Source organism: Tupaia chinensis, unplaced genomic scaffold, assembly GCF_000334495.1.
Source record: "Tupaia chinensis unplaced genomic scaffold, TupChi_1.0 Scaffold142716_1, whole genome shotgun sequence".
Classification (NCBI taxonomy): Eukaryota; Metazoa; Chordata; class Mammalia; order Scandentia; family Tupaiidae; genus Tupaia; species Tupaia belangeri.
The window spans coordinates 2341656-2362815 of record NW_006202562.1 but is presented as its reverse complement, the minus strand read 5'-3'; the positions used below and the strand labels follow the sequence as shown (position 1 = coordinate 2362815).

Here is a 21160-nt window from a genome sequence, read left to right as displayed (position 1 = left end):
TATCACTGGAAACATTTTACACGGCCTGCTCTGTGCACAGCCAAGTGCTGCAATAGGACCTGTGACCTTCTGAGCTTCGGCCAACTTAGACCAAGACGCTCTGCAGAAGACATTTCTGCCAGTGGTGACAGTTCTGTGACAGCAGGAGTTGCCCAGCAGGAAGCTCACTGTCCCTTCATGTCGGGCCCACGTCATCCCATCCAGGCACCCATGGTGTCATCCAGCACAAGTCATCTGGATCATCCATCCATTCTCGATGGCTTCCTTTCAGTCAAGAGAAGTCACACACCTTCAGTTCCAGCAAGCCGCTGCTTGAGCCGAACTGAGCTGTCTCCAGGTAAGTCTGTGGCTTTCTTAGAAACTCGAGTCCTGAAACTTACTGAACTGAGACTATTCTTGGGCCTGAGGCCAGTGGCTCCATCCCCCTTCCCCCGCGTTCACATGGGACTCTCAGCCTGTACCCTGGGGCAGGGGCACTGCTCTGGGCACTGCGACAGGGGAGAGATAAGGCCCTGCTTGCGTGAACTTTATCAGCTAGTGATGAGCAGGTCTGGGGATTTACATGGGGTTGGGGAGGGCAGCTGTAGCCACCGGGAGGCAGTCAGTGCAAAGTGCCTCTCCAGTGGGACAGATCCTGTCAACGGATGGGAGAGTGTCGAGCTGTGGTGTGAAGTCCTTGGTTCTTTGGGTCCGGATCACTAAAATTAGAGATCTGTTCCTAGGTGCAAAATGAAACCGCAAACACTAATGAAGTAGGTAGAAAAGAAGATTTAATAGGAAAGAAAGAAAAGAAAGAAAAGTACACCCCAAAAGGTTGTTGGGCGGGCAGATTGCCAGGTGGCAACCGCGTTTGGTACTAGTTAACCGTTACTTTTATTACTAGAGGTCATGAATATTCATTAGAGGGAGGCCCCTTACGCTGCCTATGTCCTTCCTTTAAATTTGAATCCACACGTTCTTTTCCTGCACCTGCGCACCTTCCTCACAGGTAAAGAACGAGGACCTTGATCACCTAATTGCGCATGCCCAATGCGAGCCAGGTTGCCCCAATTAGACTGCCCAATTAGTCCATCGTCCTAATGGGAATTAGGGCACTGACCAAAACGCTTGCTTAGGTCTTTTAGATAAGAGAAAAATCTACGAATCATCTCTGTGCGCTTCCCTCAGGCCTCAAGGAAGGGAGTTGGCAAATTGCCTCGCCCTCCTGGCACCCGGAGCTGGATGAGCCTTTCGCTCTTCTCTTAGGGCTGCCCGCTCGTGGCTAACTGCCGACCACAGTCCTCCTTCACAATGACGATAGGGCCAGCCTGCAGCGTAACGGTTAAAGACCACCAGCAGTACGAATCCCAGCCCTGACAGCTTGAACAACACACAGGGACCAGCAGGTGGCATAATGGCTATGTCGCTGGACTACCATGTAGTGACCCTAGTTTGAGTCCCAGACCCGGTGGCTTAAACTCACACTGGGCATGTGTGCGTGTGGGCCCAAGAGGAAAGTGGAGGAGAAGGGATTGTGGCGTGGCCATCCCCCCCGGGGGGTGATTTCTCACTTTCTGTCTCTCTGTCTCTCTCTGTCTTTCTGGCAGAGTACATGTGCCCGTTTAGCAAAATCCTCTCAAGAAAAAACAAACAAACAAAAACACTAGGCCTGTGTGTGTGTGTGTGCCCCAAATCCTAACAGGGTGAAGAAATGGAGAAGAAAGGTTGGGGCATGACCACACCACATGGGTAGGTGTTTTCTTTAACCTGCTGGTGGCACAGGGAATGGCTCCCTCGGAGCATGACTCCTGGCAACTGGTGGGTCTCCAGCCCACCTCTCAGCCCCAGGGCCCAGCACTGTAAACAAAGAGAAAAACAGCCCCAGGAGGCCCTGTGTGGTTGCATTGAGAGTCAGTTTGCTCAAAATACATTCTTAAGTATTTATAGAGAAAGGGGCAGAGGCCTTATTAAAAAGTGGTGTGTATGAAAACAAAAGTCAGGGGAGGAAATCCTTCCAGAGCTGGGAAAGCATTCACAGGGAAGGAGGGGTCAGAGCTGAGCGGGCCACGGGACTGGAAGGGCTTGAAGCTCTGGGCCTAACGGGAGCCAGGGCAGGGCATGGCGCCCGCCAGGACTGGACGAGCATGCCCTAGTGGGGAGCTAACATCCTGCCCGCATGCCCAGGAGGAGGTGTTTGGGGGTAAGGAAAGCTTTTTGTCTTTTCTCTCTTTGTTTTCTTTTTCTTCTAGGGCGAATTGAGAAAACATTTCCCTGTCTCCAGCTGTGGGGTTATGGTGGGTTGAGACTGGGCAGGAATTGGGGACACAGTCTATTCTCCTCAACACTGCACCGGTTCCCGGCCCGCAGACTTTGGGCCAGTGCGGCCGAGAGAGTCAGGAAATCAAAACACGCCAGCCTCAAGGCATGTGCAAAGACAGAGCCCCACAGGCCTGAGGGAAAGCGCTCTTGGCCCGGGGCTCCAGTGTGCATTACCTGTCCCTGGTGTTCTCTAAGCTGTGTGGTCCCCCGGTGTGACATCTGTTTGGAGAAGGGACACTGACGGAAGCAGGATCCCATCAGAGGTTCATGTGAGGGCTGCTCTCTGAAGCAGCGTGTGCTTCCCAACAGCAGCGCTTGTGTCAGCAGTAAAGTATTTCTGCGATAGCAGGCTGAGTGATGTCATGTCTTCATTCCAAAGACCTGAAGTGCTGTCCCTGAGCTGCCGCTGGGGGCGTGCACCGGGTCAACTCCTGGGCCACACCGCACACTGAACATGAGGCCACTACATACTCTTGGTGCTATCAGCTTCCCCAGTCGGGCTTCACTGTGGGGTTTCGGAGGCTTCAGGGTGTACCCAGAGGAGACACAGCTGCCTTACAGGGCTGTGCTCCCCACAGGACCAGGGCACTCGGGTCAGTAAGATGCCAGGAAGCCTGCTTAGGTTTGCTTCTTCCTGCTTGTTCCGATCCATTTCCCCGCTTCGATCTCACACCTACACTGACTCTCTTTCCGCAGCTCCCGACTCCATTTATTTTCAGTTGTTGCCATAGGGCATGCATGCTTGCTGGAGAAACACACAGAGAGGGGAGGTGCATCACTTCCCTGGGAGATGGCCATACCACAAGCCCTTCTCCATTCTCCTCTTGGGATTTGGGGCAGGCGTGCACACATGCACCCAGTGTGATTTTCTTTTCTTTTTTTAAAAATTCATTCATTCATTTATTATTACATTTTATCACATGTCTTTACAGAATACACTTCTTTTTCCAACACAAATACCATGCATGTCAGTCAAGACAAGGATATTACTATATACAGTATCATCAGCAAATAGCTTCTCTTTTTTTGTCAATTAAGCATGCTTTTACCCATTTTTTCCTTTCCTTTTCCCCTCCCTCCCTTCCATACTAAACTTTTTTTTTTACATTTTACTGATTCACAAAACATCTTAAAGTATGAACAAAGCTAAAATCTAGTAACTAGTGCACTGTAATTTTCTTCTCTAACATTTTTTTCTTCTCTCCATTCTCCCTTTTGCTAAAAGGAGATATAAACTAACTTATTTGCAAAAAAAAAAAAAAAATAAGGTTAATCTCAATTTGGTCTGTTATTTGCACAAAGCCCCATAAGAATTCGATTTCTGATGCAAGGCAACAGATACCATTGTATTATTGAATTTATGCAAATAATCATTCCGCCACAAAATAAGAATGCTCACAAATATTTTCCAATTGCAAAGGGGTCAGGAAGGGAGAAAAGTTTATGTTTCAATTTTTAAAATTCTTTTTTTAACAAATTGCTGAACTCGACCACTCAAAAGAAACCAAACATTCTTAAATCTGGAAGACAAAGCATAGAAGAAAATCAGTAATGTTTTAGAAAAAAGTCATAGAATTTTATTTCACCAGTTCAGTCTCCTGTACTCTCTCTTTGGTTGAATTTGCAGTGTTACTGTGGTCTGACCTTCCTGTTAACATTCAACATTGTTATTGATATTTCAGAACTTGTCCCTACCATTAAATTGGAAATTTTCTTGGTCATTTTTTGCTCTCTTATTTGTCTTAGTTTTGCTGGTATAGTACTCCCTTCAGAACCTCTCGAAGAGCTGGTCTGGTGTTGGTAAATTATTTCAGGTTTTGTCTATCTGAGAATGTTTTTATCTTTTCTTCCCATATGAATGATGATCTTGCCAGGTATAGTATTTTGGGTTGAAATTGTTTTTCACTTAACACTTTGACTATATCTTCCCATTTGTTCCTTGCTTACATTATTTCCGACGAAAGGTCCAATGTTAGAATGATGGGATATCCTTTGAAAGTAACTCAATGTTTTTTTCTTGCCTGTTTTTAGGGTCTTACCTCTGTGGTTTTGGTCAATCTGGCTATGATGTGCCTTGGGGAAGATCTTCTTATGTTGATTCTCTGTGTGATCCTTTCTATTTCCTGGGTCTGGATATTTGAATGCCTCTCTAGATTTGGAAAGTTTTCTTCCAGGATTTCATGAAATAAATTATCAATGCCCTGATCAGTTTCTTCACCTTCTGGGATACCGATTATTCAGATGTTTGGTCAGCTAATGGTAACTAGTATTACTCGTATATTATTCTCATTTTGGATGTTTATTTTCTCAGTCTTTTTGATGAATTTTTCTAGGTCAGAGGTTCGATCTTCTACATCTGGAATTTGATCTTCTGCATGATCTAATCTGCTTTTAATACTTTCAAGGGAGGTTTTGATTTCCTGTATTATAGCCTTCATCTCTAGCAGATCCGCTTGATTCTTTTTTATGGTGTGTATTTCCTCTTTCAGATTGTGGAAGAACTTCTTCACCTCCTAGAACTCGTTGTTTCTTCTGCATTTTCTGGAGTCTTGTGTCTCTCTTCTCTTGCATCTCTGTTAGCTTTGTAACTATGAATATCCTAAATTCTTTACCTGACATTTCCATGAGTTCCATCGTACTATCTGTGGATGACAAAGGACTGTTCTTTCTCCTTGGGGGAGAGATATTTTTTTTCATTTCCCATATTTCTCGTGCCTCTGCAGTGGTGGTTTCTGGTCATCTGATAGATTATGCATTACTTCCTACTTTCTTGGAGTTAATCCTGAGTGTTAGAGACATGTGGAAAAAGATGGCCTGGAATATTTCTGCAGTTCCATTTCCCTGACCCTCACTAAGCAACCCACACTTTTGTCAATGGAACTGGATATTATAAAGACCTCACAATTTCAAGGGAATAGGTGCACCAGGACTGAGCTGTGGGGTTTAAAGTAGTCAGATGTTTTGCTACTGTGCACCTAGACCTGCCTAAACACTCAATGTGTAGAGGGTCAGAAGCCATGTGAGAAAGTCAGGTAAAAGACAGGAAACAAAGAGGAAAAGGCAAAAATAAATAAATAAATAAATAAATAAAGACAAAGCAAAACAATTAAAGGGGGAAAATTAAAAATAAAAGAGGTAAAAAAAAATGAGAACTGCACAGCGCTCTGGGCAGAGCTAGGCCTCAGATGCACATAGATTCTGAAATTAGCAAGAGAAAGGAGAGGTCAGAGAGGTTTAGGGAAGAGGTTTTCTGGTTAAAGAGGCAGGACTAGCCTCACCTCAAATGCACATGGATTCTGGCTTTTTGCTGGGTGTTGGGCCAGAAAAGAGGTTTGGAGCAGAGACATCCTTGTTAAAGGAGAAGGGCTAGGCCCACCTTGGATTCTGGCTTTTTGCTGGGTATCGCACCCAGTGTGATTTTCAAGCCACAGGGTCCAGGACTCGAACTGTGGTGAGCCATGTGAGAATCCAGTACCTTAACTATCACACCACCTGCTGGTCGCCACCAACTCAATTTTCAATCAATGAAACATCTTGAAGTTTCAAATGGAGGAATGAAAGAATGACACCACTTTAGCATAAAGATTATTTTGAGGGACCAGCAGACGGTACCATGGTTATGTCACTGGACTCCCACGTGGCTGACCATGATTCGAATCCCAGACCTGAAGTCTTGAAATTCACACGTGTGCATGTGCGTGTGTGCCCAAAATCCCCAAAGGAGAATAAAGGAGAAGGGATTGTGGCGTGTCTATCTCCCCTGGGGTTGACTTCTCACTCTCTGTCTCTCTGTTTCTCTGTCTCTCCAGTGACCACATACCCCTATAGTAAAACTTTCTTTCAAAAAAAAAAAAAAAACTCAGTTAAAAAAAGAAGATTCTTTTGAGCTAAAGGTGTTTCAGATTCAACTGATATGGGAGGAAGCCTTTCCAGAGCTTCCCTTGCCTAATACAACCAGAATTGTTGAGCAGTGAAGACTGTCACAGAGTCAATCTCCTTGGGAAGTTTCCTGGCCATGGAGAAGATGGAAAGTGGGTGCCAAAATGGACCTGCACGACCCAGCCTCACTCCACTAGTCTCCCCGAGGGCTTGCCTCCTCAGCCTGCCACCACTGGGAGGCCAAGACGTTTTCATCTTGTCATTCTCTACAAAATTATTGGGCTTGGGACCAGCAGTTGGCGTAATGGCTATGTCGCTGAACTCCCATGTAGCCGACCATGGTTCGAATCCAGACCCAGTAGGTTAAACTCATGCCGGGCACATGTGCATGCATGCCCAAGATCCCGAGAGGAGAATGGAGGAGAAGGGATTGCGGTGTGGCCATCCCCCCTGGGGGGTGATTTCTCACTTTCTGTATCTCTGTCTCTCTCTATCTTTCTGGCAAGTGCACACGCCCTATAGCAAAAACCTCTCCAAAAAAAAAAAAATCTCAAAAAAAAAAAATTGTTGGGTTTGTTAAGAGGCCATATAAACCCAACCTCTAACCACTGCTTTGAGCATTCATACTGATTTCTCTGTAAGTGTGTGCTATGCATGTGTTAATAAACTTGTTTGTTTTTCTCTTGTTATTCTGTCTTTTGACAGTCAGATTTCCAGGGCCTCAGCTGGAGAACTTAGAGAGGTAAATGGAAAAAATATTTTTTTAATATCTCAATTTCATATTACATGGCCCATTACCAATATGCAAAGAAAGCCACTCTGTATTAAATGGAAAATTACAGAAGGCAAGTGTCTGTGAGACGTGAAGAGGGAGGCACACTCCCAAATGTTCTCGAGGGGTACCTGAATTTTGTGAATTGTCGTGTTAGCGAGTGTCGATTTATAGCCATTAGGCAAATAAAACCACACGAATTTCCTCGAAAGTAGCTATTTGCAAAAGATGCTGTCCTGTCTATAGACTATTAGCAGAGAACAGAATATATCCACTAATGGTTTGTAATCCAGGCCAGGCACTGCTACAGCCAATCGTGAAGCCAGGGAGCAATGTCTTCTCTAGTCCTGACATAAACCGTTTCCCAATCTCGACCTGGCAGAGAGACTGAGACAATCCATCACGTGGCCTAAGGACCCTGCAACAGGAAGGGGATGCAGGCCAGAGTGACTCCACAGTCTGAACCCTCCTATGTGACCAGAACCCTGACACCAGCACAGCCCAGGGCAGGGAGGAAGTGCCTTCGACTCTGGTGACCTCGAAGGGCAGCAGGATGGGGCACTGGTCAGCAGGTCTGTCCACCCTGGACAGGTCATGGTCCTCTTCCATCAGGAGCCCACAGCGTGCTGTAGGCTTCTGAAAAATGTCAACCCGGTGGCTAGGGCTGCCCAGGCCTGAAAGTGTGGACGGATCCCTGGAGGGATCAGGATTAGACAACAAAGCTGAGAGTGGCCCCGACTGACAGGTACACCTTCTGAATGAACCTTCCTTCATGAGAGACCCCCAACCTCCCAGCCCAAATGTGAGCCCCAAGGCAGATGCCACCAGCCAGCCGGATCCCTGGGGACCAGTACTCACTGCCCTGAACAAGCCACGGGAACTGGACAGGCGGGAAATGTCCGAACACACCCCTGAAGGGCGTGGGCCGGATCAGCAAGGCATGAGGTATTTTGGCCTGGGGACACGGATGGTTAAAGTACTTCACTGACCACCCTGGCCTGGAAATGAAACAGGAAGGAAGCCAGAGCCCCTACGCCAGGCCCTCCCTCACTGAGGTCACCAGGGAGCAAACCCTTCTGTGATGCAAGTTTTTTCTTTCAGAGCCTTCTAGATTCACAGTGAGTAAAACTGAGCAGACTGTGGTGGACAGAAGTTAGGTGAGCAGGGTCTGAACACAGGACGGAGCTGGCGCTGAAGACCTGTTCACCTCCATCTAGGAGTCTGGCCCAGGGACGTACAGCACAGAGCAACTCCTTCTTCTTGGGAAGAAGAAAAGCTTGCTCTCCAGGACCTGGCCATGTTGTAACTGCCCACGAGGGGGAGCCACCAAATCCCACTGAAGATGTTGAAATCGAGGCTCCTGGGGGGACCTAACTTGCCCAGAGACACGTGGCTGGTACACTAGGCTGCTGGACGGAAGCCAGCTCCTTCTTGGTCGGTGGCCGTGTAAGGCTCTGCATGCACCGTGAAGGACATGTTATAAAGAGAGGGGACAGATCAGAGCAGAGTGAGCAAGAAGAAGGAGACTAGAGAGAGAAAATGCACCCGCACCCCTGCACACACACCCTGCCCTGGTCTACAGCCCCGCATGGATCTGCCAGCCCTCTGGGATTTGGTTAACCCCTCCCGTTCTGGACATTCAGACTCAGGGATTCTCTGCGGGGCTCAGTCATCTTGGACTTTTAGTGAATGCCTCTGGACGATTCTAACCATAAAGTGGGTTTAAAAAACACCACATGGGCTAGCCACGAGTGAGCGCAGTCATGCAGTGCTCTGCGATGCTGAGCCATGAGGGCTGGTTCCACGTTCCCGTCCTGAGGTCTCCCTGTTCATGCTGGGCGTGTGTGCATACATGTGTGTGCACGCCGTAATCCTGGCTGGCGGGACTGAGGACAGAATTGTTACAGGTAGACATTATGAGCAGGGAGTCCCAACCAAGGGGACATCTGACACATCCATCACTGTCACCAGGGATGGCAGCTAGACCCTGGGTGCCAAGGGAGGGGAGGTGACCTGCCTGTGTTCTTCCCTCCCGCCGTCCCACGCACGCACACAGGAGCTCACCTGGATGCTTGGCCAACTTCCTATTTCCCCCCAGGGACAGTAACTGACACAGGCAGAGTCATCCCCATGCAGATGCTCATGGCCTCAGCGTCCACACTGGGCATGTGTGATCCAGTCCTCAGAGTCCCCACCTGATGGAAGTACACAGGAGCATCAGAAAGCCCACGAGTTCCACAGAGGAGTCCGCTACAATGACAGGCCCGTCCTCCCAAATCTTCGTGACGAGCCCCAGGGTGAAAGGACCGTCTAACCCCAGTTCCACACGCTGTCCTCTAACAGCGACCCAATGTGTGCCTTTCTGGCACACGGTGTATATATATTTTTTTTATTAAAAACTTCTCTTTTCCTACTTTACTCACGTTTGTGAGACAGGTGGCTGGTACACTAGGCTGCTGGACGGAAGCCAGCTCCTTCTTGGTCGGTGGCCGTGTAAGGCTCTGCATGCACCGTGAAGGACATGTTATAAAGAGAGGGGACAGATCAGAGCAGAGTGAGCAAGAAGAAGGAGACTAGAGAGAGAAAATGCACCCGCACCCCTGCACACACACCCTGCCCTGGTCTACAGCCCCGCATGGATCTGCCAGCCCTCTGGGATTTGGTTAACCCCTCCCGTTCTGGACATTCAGACTCAGGGATTCTCTGCGGGGCTCAGTCATCTTGGACTTTTAGTGAATGCCTCTGGACGATTCTAACCATAAAGTGGGTTTAAAAAACACCACATGGGCTAGCCACGAGTGAGCGCAGTCATGCAGTGCTCTGCGATGCTGAGCCATGAGGGCTGGTTCCACGTTCCCGTCCTGAGGTCTCCCTGTTCATGCTGGGCGTGTGTGCATACATGTGTGTGCACGCCGTAATCCTGGCTGGCGGGACTGAGGACAGAATTGTTACAGGTAGACATTATGAGCAGGGAGTCCCAACCAAGGGGACATCTGACACATCCATCACTGTCACCAGGGATGGCAGCTAGACCCTGGGTGCCAAGGGAGGGGAGGTGACCTGCCTGTGTTCTTCCCTCCCGCCGTCCCACGCACGCACACAGGAGCTCACCTGGATGCTTGGCCAACTTCCTATTTCCCCCCAGGGACAGTAACTGACACAGGCAGAGTCATCCCCATGCAGATGCTCATGGCCTCAGCGTCCACACTGGGCATGTGTGATCCAGTCCTCAGAGTCCCCACCTGATGGAAGTACACAGGAGCATCAGAAAGCCCACGAGTTCCACAGAGGAGTCCGCTACAATGACAGGCCCGTCCTCCCAAATCTTCGTGACGAGCCCCAGGGTGAAAGGACCGTCTAACCCCAGTTCCACACGCTGTCCTCTAACAGCGACCCAATGTGTGCCTTTCTGGCACACGGTGTATATATATTTTTTTTATTAAAAACTTCTCTTTTCCTACTTTACTCACGTTTGTGGCTTCTTTCTGCATCTCAGAGTGGGTCTCTAAACTTACGGGCCTGTACCCTAAAAATCGAGCATTTCACACAACACAGGTTCAGCCTCTCTGTCTGATGGGATCTCAGTGAGAAGACCCTGTTGGGGGTGCATGTGTCTCTTTCTTTCTTTATCTCGCTCATGGAAGGAAGAAAGAAATACAAATTTTGAAGAACAAAAATACAGTCAAAAAAATCTCTAAAATTCTATGGATTGTAATGAAATGTCCATAATGATCCCTAGTTTGGATGTAAATGGACCCCACTTAGCTGTTGTGTAGTGAACGTTCCCCATGTTCTGGGGGGCTGGCTGTAGAAGCCAACTCTATGCCCCAGTGGATGTCACCCTTCAATGTACACAGGAATCACCCAGGGGTGCCCTAACATGCAGGTTCCTACTCAGAGGCTATAACGAGGCCCGGAATTCTGCATTTCTAACGTGCTCCCAGGTGACATCATGGCGCTGGTCCAGGGTCTCCACTTAGAGCCGCAAGGACACAGGAAACCTCTTCCAACCGCCTGCCATGTGCGAGGCAGGTCCTTGGTGCGTCAGGGCAGCCAGCCCTCATGAGGGGCCTGGGCAACCTCCTTTGTTGACCCCATCACAAGCATTTGCCCTGCAAATAGTTTTTTGTGTATCTTGACATAAAGGTTCAAAGCTCTGCATGGACTCATGGTTCTGAGCGTAGGCAGGGCAGGCTCCAGTGAAAGCAATGGGGTCTCCCACTCTAGAAATACGATGCACATATGTAGAAACTGTGCCTTTGGGTTTTTTTTGTTTGTTTGTTTGTTTTTGCTATAGGGCATGTGTACTCACCAGACAGACAGAGAGAGAGAGAGAGAGAGAAAGCGAGAAATCACCCTCCAGGGGGGATGGTCACGCCGCAATCCCTTCTCCTCCATTCTCCTCTCGGGATCTTGGGCACGCACGCACACGTGCCCAGTGTGAGTTTTAAGCCACCAGATCCAGGATATGAACCGCGGTCGACTACGTGGGAGTCCAGCGACATAGCCATTATGCTAACTGCTGGTCCCCTGTGCCTTCAGTTTTAAGAAGTTTTTGGATTTTTTCAACTCATGCGTGGAGCATTGTGATGAAGACTAATACCGTATCTTGATTTGCTTTTTACTAGATTTTGTCTTGGCACATTCACTCCACAGGGACCACGGTGTCCCAGGCCTTGTCTGGAAACGGGTTTCTGTAAAGCGCCCCTTGGTGTAAACACTTGACCTTCATGATGACACCACAAAGCAGCAGTGGAGGGGCTCATGGTAACTTCGAGGACAGAGGTGACACAATCTTCATGCCTGTAGGGACGATACGGCTCAGCAAAACACGCACCCGATGCAAGAGACTGCCAGTGCTATAAATCTGAATTGTATCAAGTTTGTGTTTAATATATAAATGTAGGTTGGTTTTACAGTTTTCTAAGACCTGCAAACAAAGGGATTTAAATCTACTTAGAGATTTGTGTATATTTAGATATACTACAATAAAATAATATAGGTCAACACCCTAAAGGGGCAAAGATTTATTTTCCCTTTAAGAGGGATTTGTACAATATCCTCCTCTGAGAAACAGCTTGAGTATCGATGGACAGCAGATGTGCAGTCATTCTCTTTTTTTTAAGTTGGCAACTTTATAGTGGTAACCAATCTTTTTTTTTTTTTTTTTAAGAGATTTTTGCTATAGAGCGCATGCGCTTGCCAGAAAGAAGGAGAGAAATTACTCGCCGGGGGGATAGCCATGCTGTAATCCCTTCTCCTCCATTCTCCTCTCGGGATCTCAGATCTTGGGCATGCACGCACACACACCCAGTGTGCGTTTAAGCCACTGGGTCTGGGACTCGAACTACGGTCGACTACATGGGAGTCCAGCGACATAGCCATTACACCAACTGCTGGTCCCCATGCAGTCATTCTCTTTCTGGCTGATTCCCTGCAGAGGCAACCACAGCTTAGCAGGCCCCACCTGCACTTAACCTGAAGCGCTGGGTCTTTGCCAGTGTCCAGACTCCCCCGATGGGTGTTGCCTGCAACGCAGTGCCCATGTATGTCACTGAAGGTCAGTCCACGGTGGTGCCCCAGGGCTCTGAGGTCAGCGGTCCTGATGGTCTCTGCAAACATCCCACGGGCCTCTCAGTCCGCCAGGATTTCTACCACTAGGTGTTCCTGTAGGTAAAAGTAGATACACTCTTTACAGCGTGGCAAGGACCAGGAGTGAGAAAGGAAGATGGCGTGTACGCTGTGTTCCAGCCACCTGCCAGGCCCACAGGCCCACTGGAGGCAGTCGCTATTGTGCCCACTTTGCAGACTAGAAGGCTGAGACTCGGGCAGGTCACATTTCTTGCCAGGGTCACAGAACTAGGGGACAGAAGAGCTGGGTTAACACGCAGGTCTGCCTGGCTCGCTCGTTCTACCATGTTGTCACTGATTCACTGCTCACCACGCTTTCAGATCGTTTTAGAGAACTCGATTCACCCGCGCACTTAGTCTTCTAGAGTAACCCTGATGAATGGAAAAGAGGAGAGGAGGTTGGAGAGGGAAGGAAGAATATGGGGACTAGCAGGGGGACGCCCTGGAACACTAAGGAATGTCTCTATGGCACTGAGGGGACACAAGGGCGAGGCCTGCAGGACACAGGGAGAATGCGGGCTGGCTGGGGGAGGGCAGACTCACCAGGGGAACTGCGGTCCTGCTCCTGTTTCCACCCTGAAGATCAGAACATTTGCGGTTACGTGTGCCCTTGTGCTGAGTTCCGTAATGAGTTTAGGGTAGAGCGTGGCCATGCACCCCCGCCCACCCATCCACCAAGCCTCAGGAGGGCTCGGCCACATCTGTGCCCCTCCCTGCTGAGTTTTTCTCTTCTAAGCCAGTGCCTGGACCAGGACAGAGGTAAGTGGGTTCAAGGCCATCACTATGGTGTGAGCCTCTCCCCAGAATTCCTGTGCTGAAATTTGGCTGTGAATGTATTACAGGAAACTTGATGGTATTGGGAGTGGGCTCTTTGGGGGTGATTAGGGTGGGGACCCTGTGATTGACTCCTGGTTGGTTTGTAAGAAGACATGACTAGATCCCGACCACACTCTCCTTCCCTCCACCATGTTTTTTTGTTTTCTTGTTTGTTTGGTTTTTTTTTTCTTTTTTCTTTTGGAGAGATTTTTGCTATAAGGTGCATGCGCTTGCCAGAAAGACAGACAGACAGAAAGTGAGAAATCACCCCCAGAGGGGATGGCCACACCGCAATCCCTTCTCCTCCATTCCCCTCTTGGGATCTTGAGCACACATGTACATGCACCTGGTGTGAATTTAAGCTACTGGGTCCAGGACTCGAATTGCGGTTGGCTACATGGGAGTTCAGTGACATAGCCATTATGCTAACTGCTGGTCCCCATGTTTTTTGTTTTTGTTTTGGGGGTTTTAAGAATTATTTTATTTAATATTTTATGTGTTTATTTATATATTTTAATTTGACCAGCGAGTGAGAGAGAGAAAGTGAGAGAGATAGAGAGAGAAAGCCTCCAGGTCCAGGACTCGAACCGCAATCAGCCACGTGGGAGTCCAGCGTCATTAACCACCATTCCACCTGCCAGCCCCGTTCCCTCCACCATGTTGAGATGCAGCCTTGCCAGATGAGGCTTCTGACCTTGAGCCAAACCAGGAGCCAACAGGTGGTGTAGTGGTTACGTCGCTGGACTCCCACATGGGCAATTGCAGTTCAAGTTCAGGACCCAGAGGCTTAAAACTCACGCCATGTGCATGCATGCTCAAGATCTCAGGAGGAGAATGGAGGAAAAGAGATTACAGCTTGGCCATCCATTCCGGGGGGCGATTTCTTGCTTTCTCTTGCTGTCTCTCTGACAACCGCATGTGCCCTATAGCAAAAATCTCTCTCAAAAAAAAAAAAAATTACCTGGACTTGGGTATTTTTAGTTACTATCAAAAGAACAGACTAGAACAGCCCCCTATTCTGTAGGGGTCTCTGGGAAAATCCATAAAACCTCTTATAAAAACACACACTCAGGTGAAGCATGTTGACAAATGTTGGTGCTCTACAACCCAGCCTCAGAGGAGCAAGGTTTAGCCCTCAGAATGAGCAGAAACAGGCAGCACTGGGAGCACCTGCTGGGTTTCCCGCAGGCTGCTGACGAGGCCGGCCCTGGCGTCTGCCAGGAACGCCCCGTTTGGCTTGTCCAGATTTCGGTCCCAGCTCTCTCCACATCACATAGGACGCAGCAGGTCCCCTGCCTCTCACTGCTGGCCGTGCCTTGTTAGTAAGACCGTCCACACGCGGCTCCTCTCCAAGCTCAGCCTCTGCTCTCACCTGAAGCCCTCCGTGTTCCCAACTCCAGCTCGCCCTTCCCTGCAGAGACGTGTCTGAAGCCCAGACAAACCTGCTTCCATCTCCACCAGCCCGGACCGTGAGCCCTGGAACCCGCACGACCACTCCACTGTTTACCGCCCTGGCCTGCCTCTTACGTGCTCTGTCTTCTCCCCGGCCTTCAGACCTGCCACTTTTGCTGCTGTCCATGTGACCCCCTGTAAAGTCCCCCGTTTTCTGTTTGGTTGCCCTAAGGAAGCTGTCGCAGACCGGGGAACCACACTGCAGCGTGCGATGCTAGAGTTGTGGCCCAGGGACAGCCTCGGGCTCTTCTGAAGTGAAATACTTCAGTCCCTGGAAATGAAGCCCCCCTTCTGGTAACCCAGAGCCTCTTTGTTTGGTTAAAAGGTATAGCCAATGTAACATTCTTCTCTGCACAGAAACAAGTCACGATATTGTCAATTAAGAGCACAAATGTTATACGAGATGACTGGTATTTCTAATCTTTATTTTTATTGACATCAAAACTCCCCTAAAGAAGCTAACAGGCATTTTATTTCTCCACTCACCACTTTGGAACCGTATTCTCTGCATCTCAGGGCCTGGTCTCTTGCATGAGCTAGATAAATGTGGCTGAATTGATTAATTAGGTGAACAATCTGTCTCTTGAATTCAACTTACATTTAAGTTAGGCAACATTCTGTTTGTTTTTTCTCTTTGCTTTTGTCAGAGTTGAGCCAGACCTCAAGAACAGTTGGCAAATCTCCATAAACAAAAAAACATTTGAAAGGAACATCAAATTTAGAACAAAAATGCAACAGGAAAAACTCAAATGTAGTTTTGCTGATGCCTCCTGCTCTGATTTCACTATCTTTTTAAATGTATTGTAATTTGTGATTTACGTAGAATCATCACACATCTTTGCAGGGTACGGATGGTCTGTAAAAGCATGTATACAGCGTGTAATAAACAGAGAATATAGACACATTCACCACCTTCAACATTTAACATTATATTATTTTGTGAACATTCAAAACCTGCTTTACTGGTTATTCTGGAAGTATGGACTGAATGGTCTATGATGTTCTTTACTGTGAAATGCAGTTCTCAAGAAAAAAAAATGATTAAAACTCAGACAGCAAAAAGCCTCATAAATTAATAAGGATGGATTTTAAAAAAAATAAAAACAAAGATTATTCTAACATAGCTAGTTAAAGACAGCTTATTAGGAACAGATGGAAAAATAATTTTTTTACTTACTGTGAGTTCTTATGAGACCATAGTAGTGTTCTATGCATAAGGAAATAAGGTCGTTGGAGCCAGCAGGTGGCGTGGTAGTTAAGGCCCCAGACTCCCACATGGTTGACCACAGTTTGAGTCCCAGACCTGACGGCTTGCTTCCTCACTTTCTCTCTCTCTCTCTCTCTCTCTCTCTGTCTCTGTCTCTTTGGTGGGAACATGTTCCCTATAGCAAATTTTAAAAAAACAATAATAACAGTAACAAATAAAATGAAATAACTCTTTTTTTTTAAAAAAAAAAAGAAGTCCTGGGGAACCAGCAGTTAGCGTAATGGCTATGTCACTGGACTCCCACGTAGTCGACTGCGGTTCACGTTCCGGACCCGGTGGCTTAGAACTCACGCCGGGCGCGTGTTCATACGTGCCCAAGATCCCGAGAGGAGAATGGAGGAGAAAGGATTGCGGCGTGGCCATCCCCCCTGGGGGGTGATTTCTCGTTTTCTGTCTCTATGTCTCTCTCTGTCTGTCTGGCAAGCGCACGTGCCCTATAGCAAAAACCTTTCCAAAAAAGAAAAAAAGAAGTCCTCAAAAAAACAAAAGCAAAACAAAATTAGAAAAAAATGTTTAAAAGCAAAGACATGGTAAAAAAATCAGTGATTTGGTGATTTATAAGCTTGTCAAAGTTCTTGATTTTAGCCTTCTTTAAGTTCACTCCACAGTCTCAGCTACTTGTAACATTTACACTGTTCCTGTAGTATCTAGTTTTATACGATGAGTGATGGTAATAATAACCATGTGAACTGAAACCTGTGCAGACCACTGTCTCAAACAACTGGTGAATTTGCACATAGCCTGTTTGTGTGTAAAATACCTTCGTCTGCATTTTTTTTCCGTTTTTTGGAAAGGGTTTTGCTATAGGTCACGTGCACTCGCCAGAAAGACAGAGAGAGACAGAAAGATAGAAAGCGAGAAATCACCCCCAGGGAGGATGGCCACGCCGCAATCCCTTCTCCTCCATTCTCCTCTCAGGATCTTGGGCACGCACGTACACATGCCCGGCGTGAGTTTTAAGCCCCCGGGTCCGGGCCACGGTTGACTACGTGGGAGTCCAGCGACATAGCCCTTATGCTAACTGCTGGTCCCCTTCATCTGCATTTTTAGCACTTCTGTTGGGAAATTTAATCCCAACATTCAATGTTACTATCAGGATGTGTGGATTTACCTGTTTTTTCTATTAGGTTGCTGGGAAAGTCATGACAAGTTTTTCTCTATGCTTTTTCTCTGCAAAATGCATCATGACTTTACCGACAGCCCAATCTTAGTTTTGTATTCTCTTACTTCCATTCATATCCCTTTAGTTTTCCTGGTAGAGTATTCCCTAAGTGTTTCCTTTTTTTTTTTTTTTTTTGAGAGTTTTTCGCTATAGGGCCTCATCAGACAGAGAGAGACATAGAGACAGAAAGCAAGAACTCACCCCCCAGGGGGGATGGTCACACCGCAATCCCATCTCCTCCATTCTCCTCTTAGGATCTTGGGCACGCACGCACACGTGCCCAGCGTGAGTTCTAAGCCACCGGGTCCAGGACACGAACCGTGGTCGACTACGTGGGAGTCCAGTGACATAGCCATTATGCTATCTGCTGGTTCCCCTAAGTGTTTCTTGAAAAGCTTGTTTGATTTTGTTGATTCTTTCAGCCTCTGTTAATTTGGAAATGATTTTATTTCTCCTCATCTTGCTGAACATAGCACTCTGGGTTGAAATTACTTTTCTTTCAAAGATTTAAATATGTCTTCCCATTCTTTCCTTAGCCTGCATGCGTCAGTTAAGAGGTCAAATATGAGTCTAATGGGGTAACTTTCGTAAGTAACTTGGCATTTCTCTCTTGCCCTTTTTAGAATCCAATCTTTGTTCTTAACTTTCACCAATTTAACTATGATATGCCTTGGAGAAGATCTTCTTATGTTACATCTGTTTGGTGTCCTTTGTATCTCCTGGATTTGGATGCTTCTTTAAATTTGGAAAGTTTTCCAAAAAAAAAAATTGTTTTTGGAAAGTTTTCAGCTAGAATATCATAAGAGATTTTCTATACCTTTGCCTGTCTCTTCGCCTTCTGGAATACCTTTTATAAGGCTATTTGGTCATTTAATGGTGCTTAAGATTTCTCATATGTTGTCCTGATTTTTAATGGTTATTCTACTTTTCTTGTTTACGTGGACTAAATCCAGAAATTTTGCCTTCGAGATCAGAGATCCTTTCTTCTGCATGGTCTAATCTGCTGTTGATACTTTTGAGGGAAATTTTCATTTCCTACACTATATGCTTTACCCCAGAAGTCCTGTTTGATTCTTTTCCAGTGTGTCTATTTCTTTCTGGAGTTCCTCCTTCTAGTCACAGAAGGGTTTTCTCATCTTCTGGAATTGTTGTCTGTTTTCTCTTGCATCTCATCGAGTTTTGTTGCAATGACTATTCTGAATTCTTTTCCTGACAGTCCTGTGATCTCTTATGTTTAATCCATTGTTGGTGAGGGGTTATTACGTTCCCTTGAGGTTTTTCCTCATTTTTTCCTATTTCTTGAAGCTCTGCTTTGATTTTCAGTCATCTGAAAATACACTCACTTCTTCCTCCTTCTATGGAGTAGGTTTCTGTAGCTGTGTGCTTGAGCCCTTCCCCATGGAGGGAAATTGGCGTGCCAGTTTCCCTCCTCTGCTGTGAACGTAAGTGTAGAATCCACGGTAGGAGTTTTGGGTTTAGGTTTCCGAGGGGAGTGTCTCTCCTTTACTACTAGAATGGTTGTGGGGAGAGAAGTCCTCCAGCATCTCCTGTCTTCAGGTGTTTGGTTCCTGTTCACTGAAATCTTCGTGCTCCCAATGGGGCTGGAGGTTGAGCTTCCATCTCTTCTATCTCAGGGATCACAGGAACCAGGTGTTGGTCCTTGAAGGCCAGAGCAGCCCCTCCTCCCCCACAGCAGGCCACTTAAGGGTCCCTGAGGAGCTCAGGTCAAGCAGCTTGGGCCTCCCTGTTGCTCCTGGATGGGTGCAGGGCAGCACGTCATCAGGACATGTGGGCGGTAGCCCCTGCCTTCTCTCTCTTCTGTCCCTGATTTCACTCTTTTGTATTAACTCACCGCTGTGCTAAAAGGAAACTTTTCAAAAGTGTTGCTAAAACCCTTAACATTCGCCTCAGTGCCAAATCAGGTCTAACTCCTAGGTAAACACCACCTGTTTGTATGAGGAACATTCAAGGAATACTTGTTTAAAATAGGGGGAAATGCCATTTCCTAAGTACTATCCTTCAGCTACCTGGTAAAGAAAAGTGGCCTCCTAACTGTGTGACTTGAGTTCCAGACCCAGCAGCTTGGAATATATGCCAAGTGTGTGTGCATGTGTGCCCAAAACCCCACGAGGAGAATGGAGAGGGTAGTGCAGTGTGGTCCCCCAGGGGGGCTTTCTCACCCCACCACCTCTTTCTGGGAAATGCACACAGTCTATAGCAGAATTTTAAAAGTAATCATGAAAGTGACTCCTTTTATTTGAATTGGTCATGAGAACCTTGGATTAGTCAGGAAATGGGGTGGCATGCATGAGGGCCCGCCGACCACGCAGCCACCCGGCTCAGCGAGGGCGCCTTTGTCTCTTCCTGAAGGGATGAGGGGTCAGGTCAGTCACAGGTTTCCTGGTTTCCCAGACTGAAAAGAGTGGCTCATGAAATGTCTAATTTACAATAAAAAACAAACAAACAAAAAAACAGACTTTCGGGGTCTACAAGGGACCTCAGGGCAGAAACAGACCATCTCCTCAGATCTGAGGCAAACACAGATGTGTCCCAGCCGACCCCAGACCAAACTGAACTGAAGAAGGTGTTTGCCAACAGCCTCACAGCCTGGAGAAGAGAGAGAGGAGGGGGGACGGGAAAGCTGTTTGTCCTCTCTCGGGCTTTACCGCTGAGACCACATACTGGAAACATCAAATTTAAAGAAGTTCATTGACTTCTCTAAGATTTCGATATCCTAAATATTCAGGCATTTTTCTAGAGAACCGAGCGGAGTTTTTGCTTTAATTATGGCGACATCATTGTATGATGAAAATAAAACTATAATAATGTAACAAAACTTCTGTTATGAAATTTCTGAAGGAGACCAGCCCATGACCTGGTGGTTAAAGCAGCTGGATCCTACATGGTCAACTGTGTGGTTTGAATCCCAGATCCAGTGGCAAATAAAAAAGAAAGAAAATTCCTGGAGAAAAAAAAAATACCTTTGTCTGCTTGCTCACAGAACAGATGCTGGTTCAAGGAAGTGGGGGATGGGGGTGGGCAGTAGGTAGCATAGTGGTTAAGGCACTGGACTCCCAAGAGGTCAGCTGCAGTTCAAATCTCCAACCCGGCAGCTTGAAAACTCATGCCAGGCATGTGTGTGTGCGTGCCCAAAATCCCAGGAGCAGAATGGAGAAAGGATTGCAGTGTGGCCATCCCTTCGGTGGGGGTGGGGGGGAGTGATTTCTCACTTTCTGTCTCTCTGTCTCTCTCTCTCTCTGTCTCTCTGGTGAGCACACACACCTTCTAGCAAGAATCTCACAAAGAAAAGAAAAAGAATGTGGAGGTAAGCAGATTTACTTGGGAGGCCATTCAAGGAGACAGGAGTGGGTGGAGGAGGCGGCAGCCAGCTGAAGATGCCTCTGGATGGAGCTGATGCTGCAGGGAGTGGTCAGGTGACCCCAGGATGGCCGCGGGCAGGGGCTCTGGGATATCTGCTCAACAGCCCTGCCCTCCTTGTGGACTCATTAAGAACCAGAAAATGAGGAAGAGGAGGAGGAGGAAGAGGAAGAAGAGAAATATGAAGAATAAATGGGGAGGCGGCAGCCAGCTGAAGATGCCTCTGGATGGAGCTGATGCTGCAGGGAGTGGTCAGGTGACCCCAGGATGGCCGCGGGCAGGGGCTCTGGGATATCTGCTCAACAGCCCTGCCCTCCTTGTGGACTCATTAAGAACCAGAAAATGAGGAAGAGGAGGAGGAGGAAGAGGAAGAAGAGAAATATGAAGAATAAATGGCTATCCTGGGACCAGCAGTTAGTGTAATGGCTATGTCGCTAGACTCTCACGTAGTCAACCGCGGTTTGAGTCCCGGACCCGGGGACTTAAACTCACCCCGAGCGCATGT

At 47.5% G+C, this 21160-nt stretch overlaps 2 long non-coding RNA genes across 2 annotated transcripts in view; one reads left to right on the top strand and one right to left on the bottom strand.

Annotated features, from left to right (window-relative positions):
* Nucleotides 1-2033: 2033 nt before the first annotated feature.
* On the top strand, nt 2034-10340 carry LOC114005140 (uncharacterized). Its single transcript, XR_003547033.1, has 3 exons — nt 2034-2179; nt 7332-8338; nt 9386-10340. It is a non-coding gene; the product is annotated as an uncharacterized LOC114005140 (long non-coding RNA).
* Nucleotides 10341-11501: 1161 nt separating this feature from the next.
* LOC114005142 (uncharacterized) overlaps nt 11502-21160 on the bottom strand; it is a 35577-nt gene continuing 25918 nt past the window's right edge. The window contains exons 2-3 of the long non-coding RNA XR_003547037.1: nt 12428-12616; nt 11502-11752 (exon numbers count right to left, since the gene is read on the bottom strand). This is a non-coding gene — a long non-coding RNA (uncharacterized LOC114005142). The remainder of the gene's footprint in view (nt 11753-12427; nt 12617-21160) is intronic.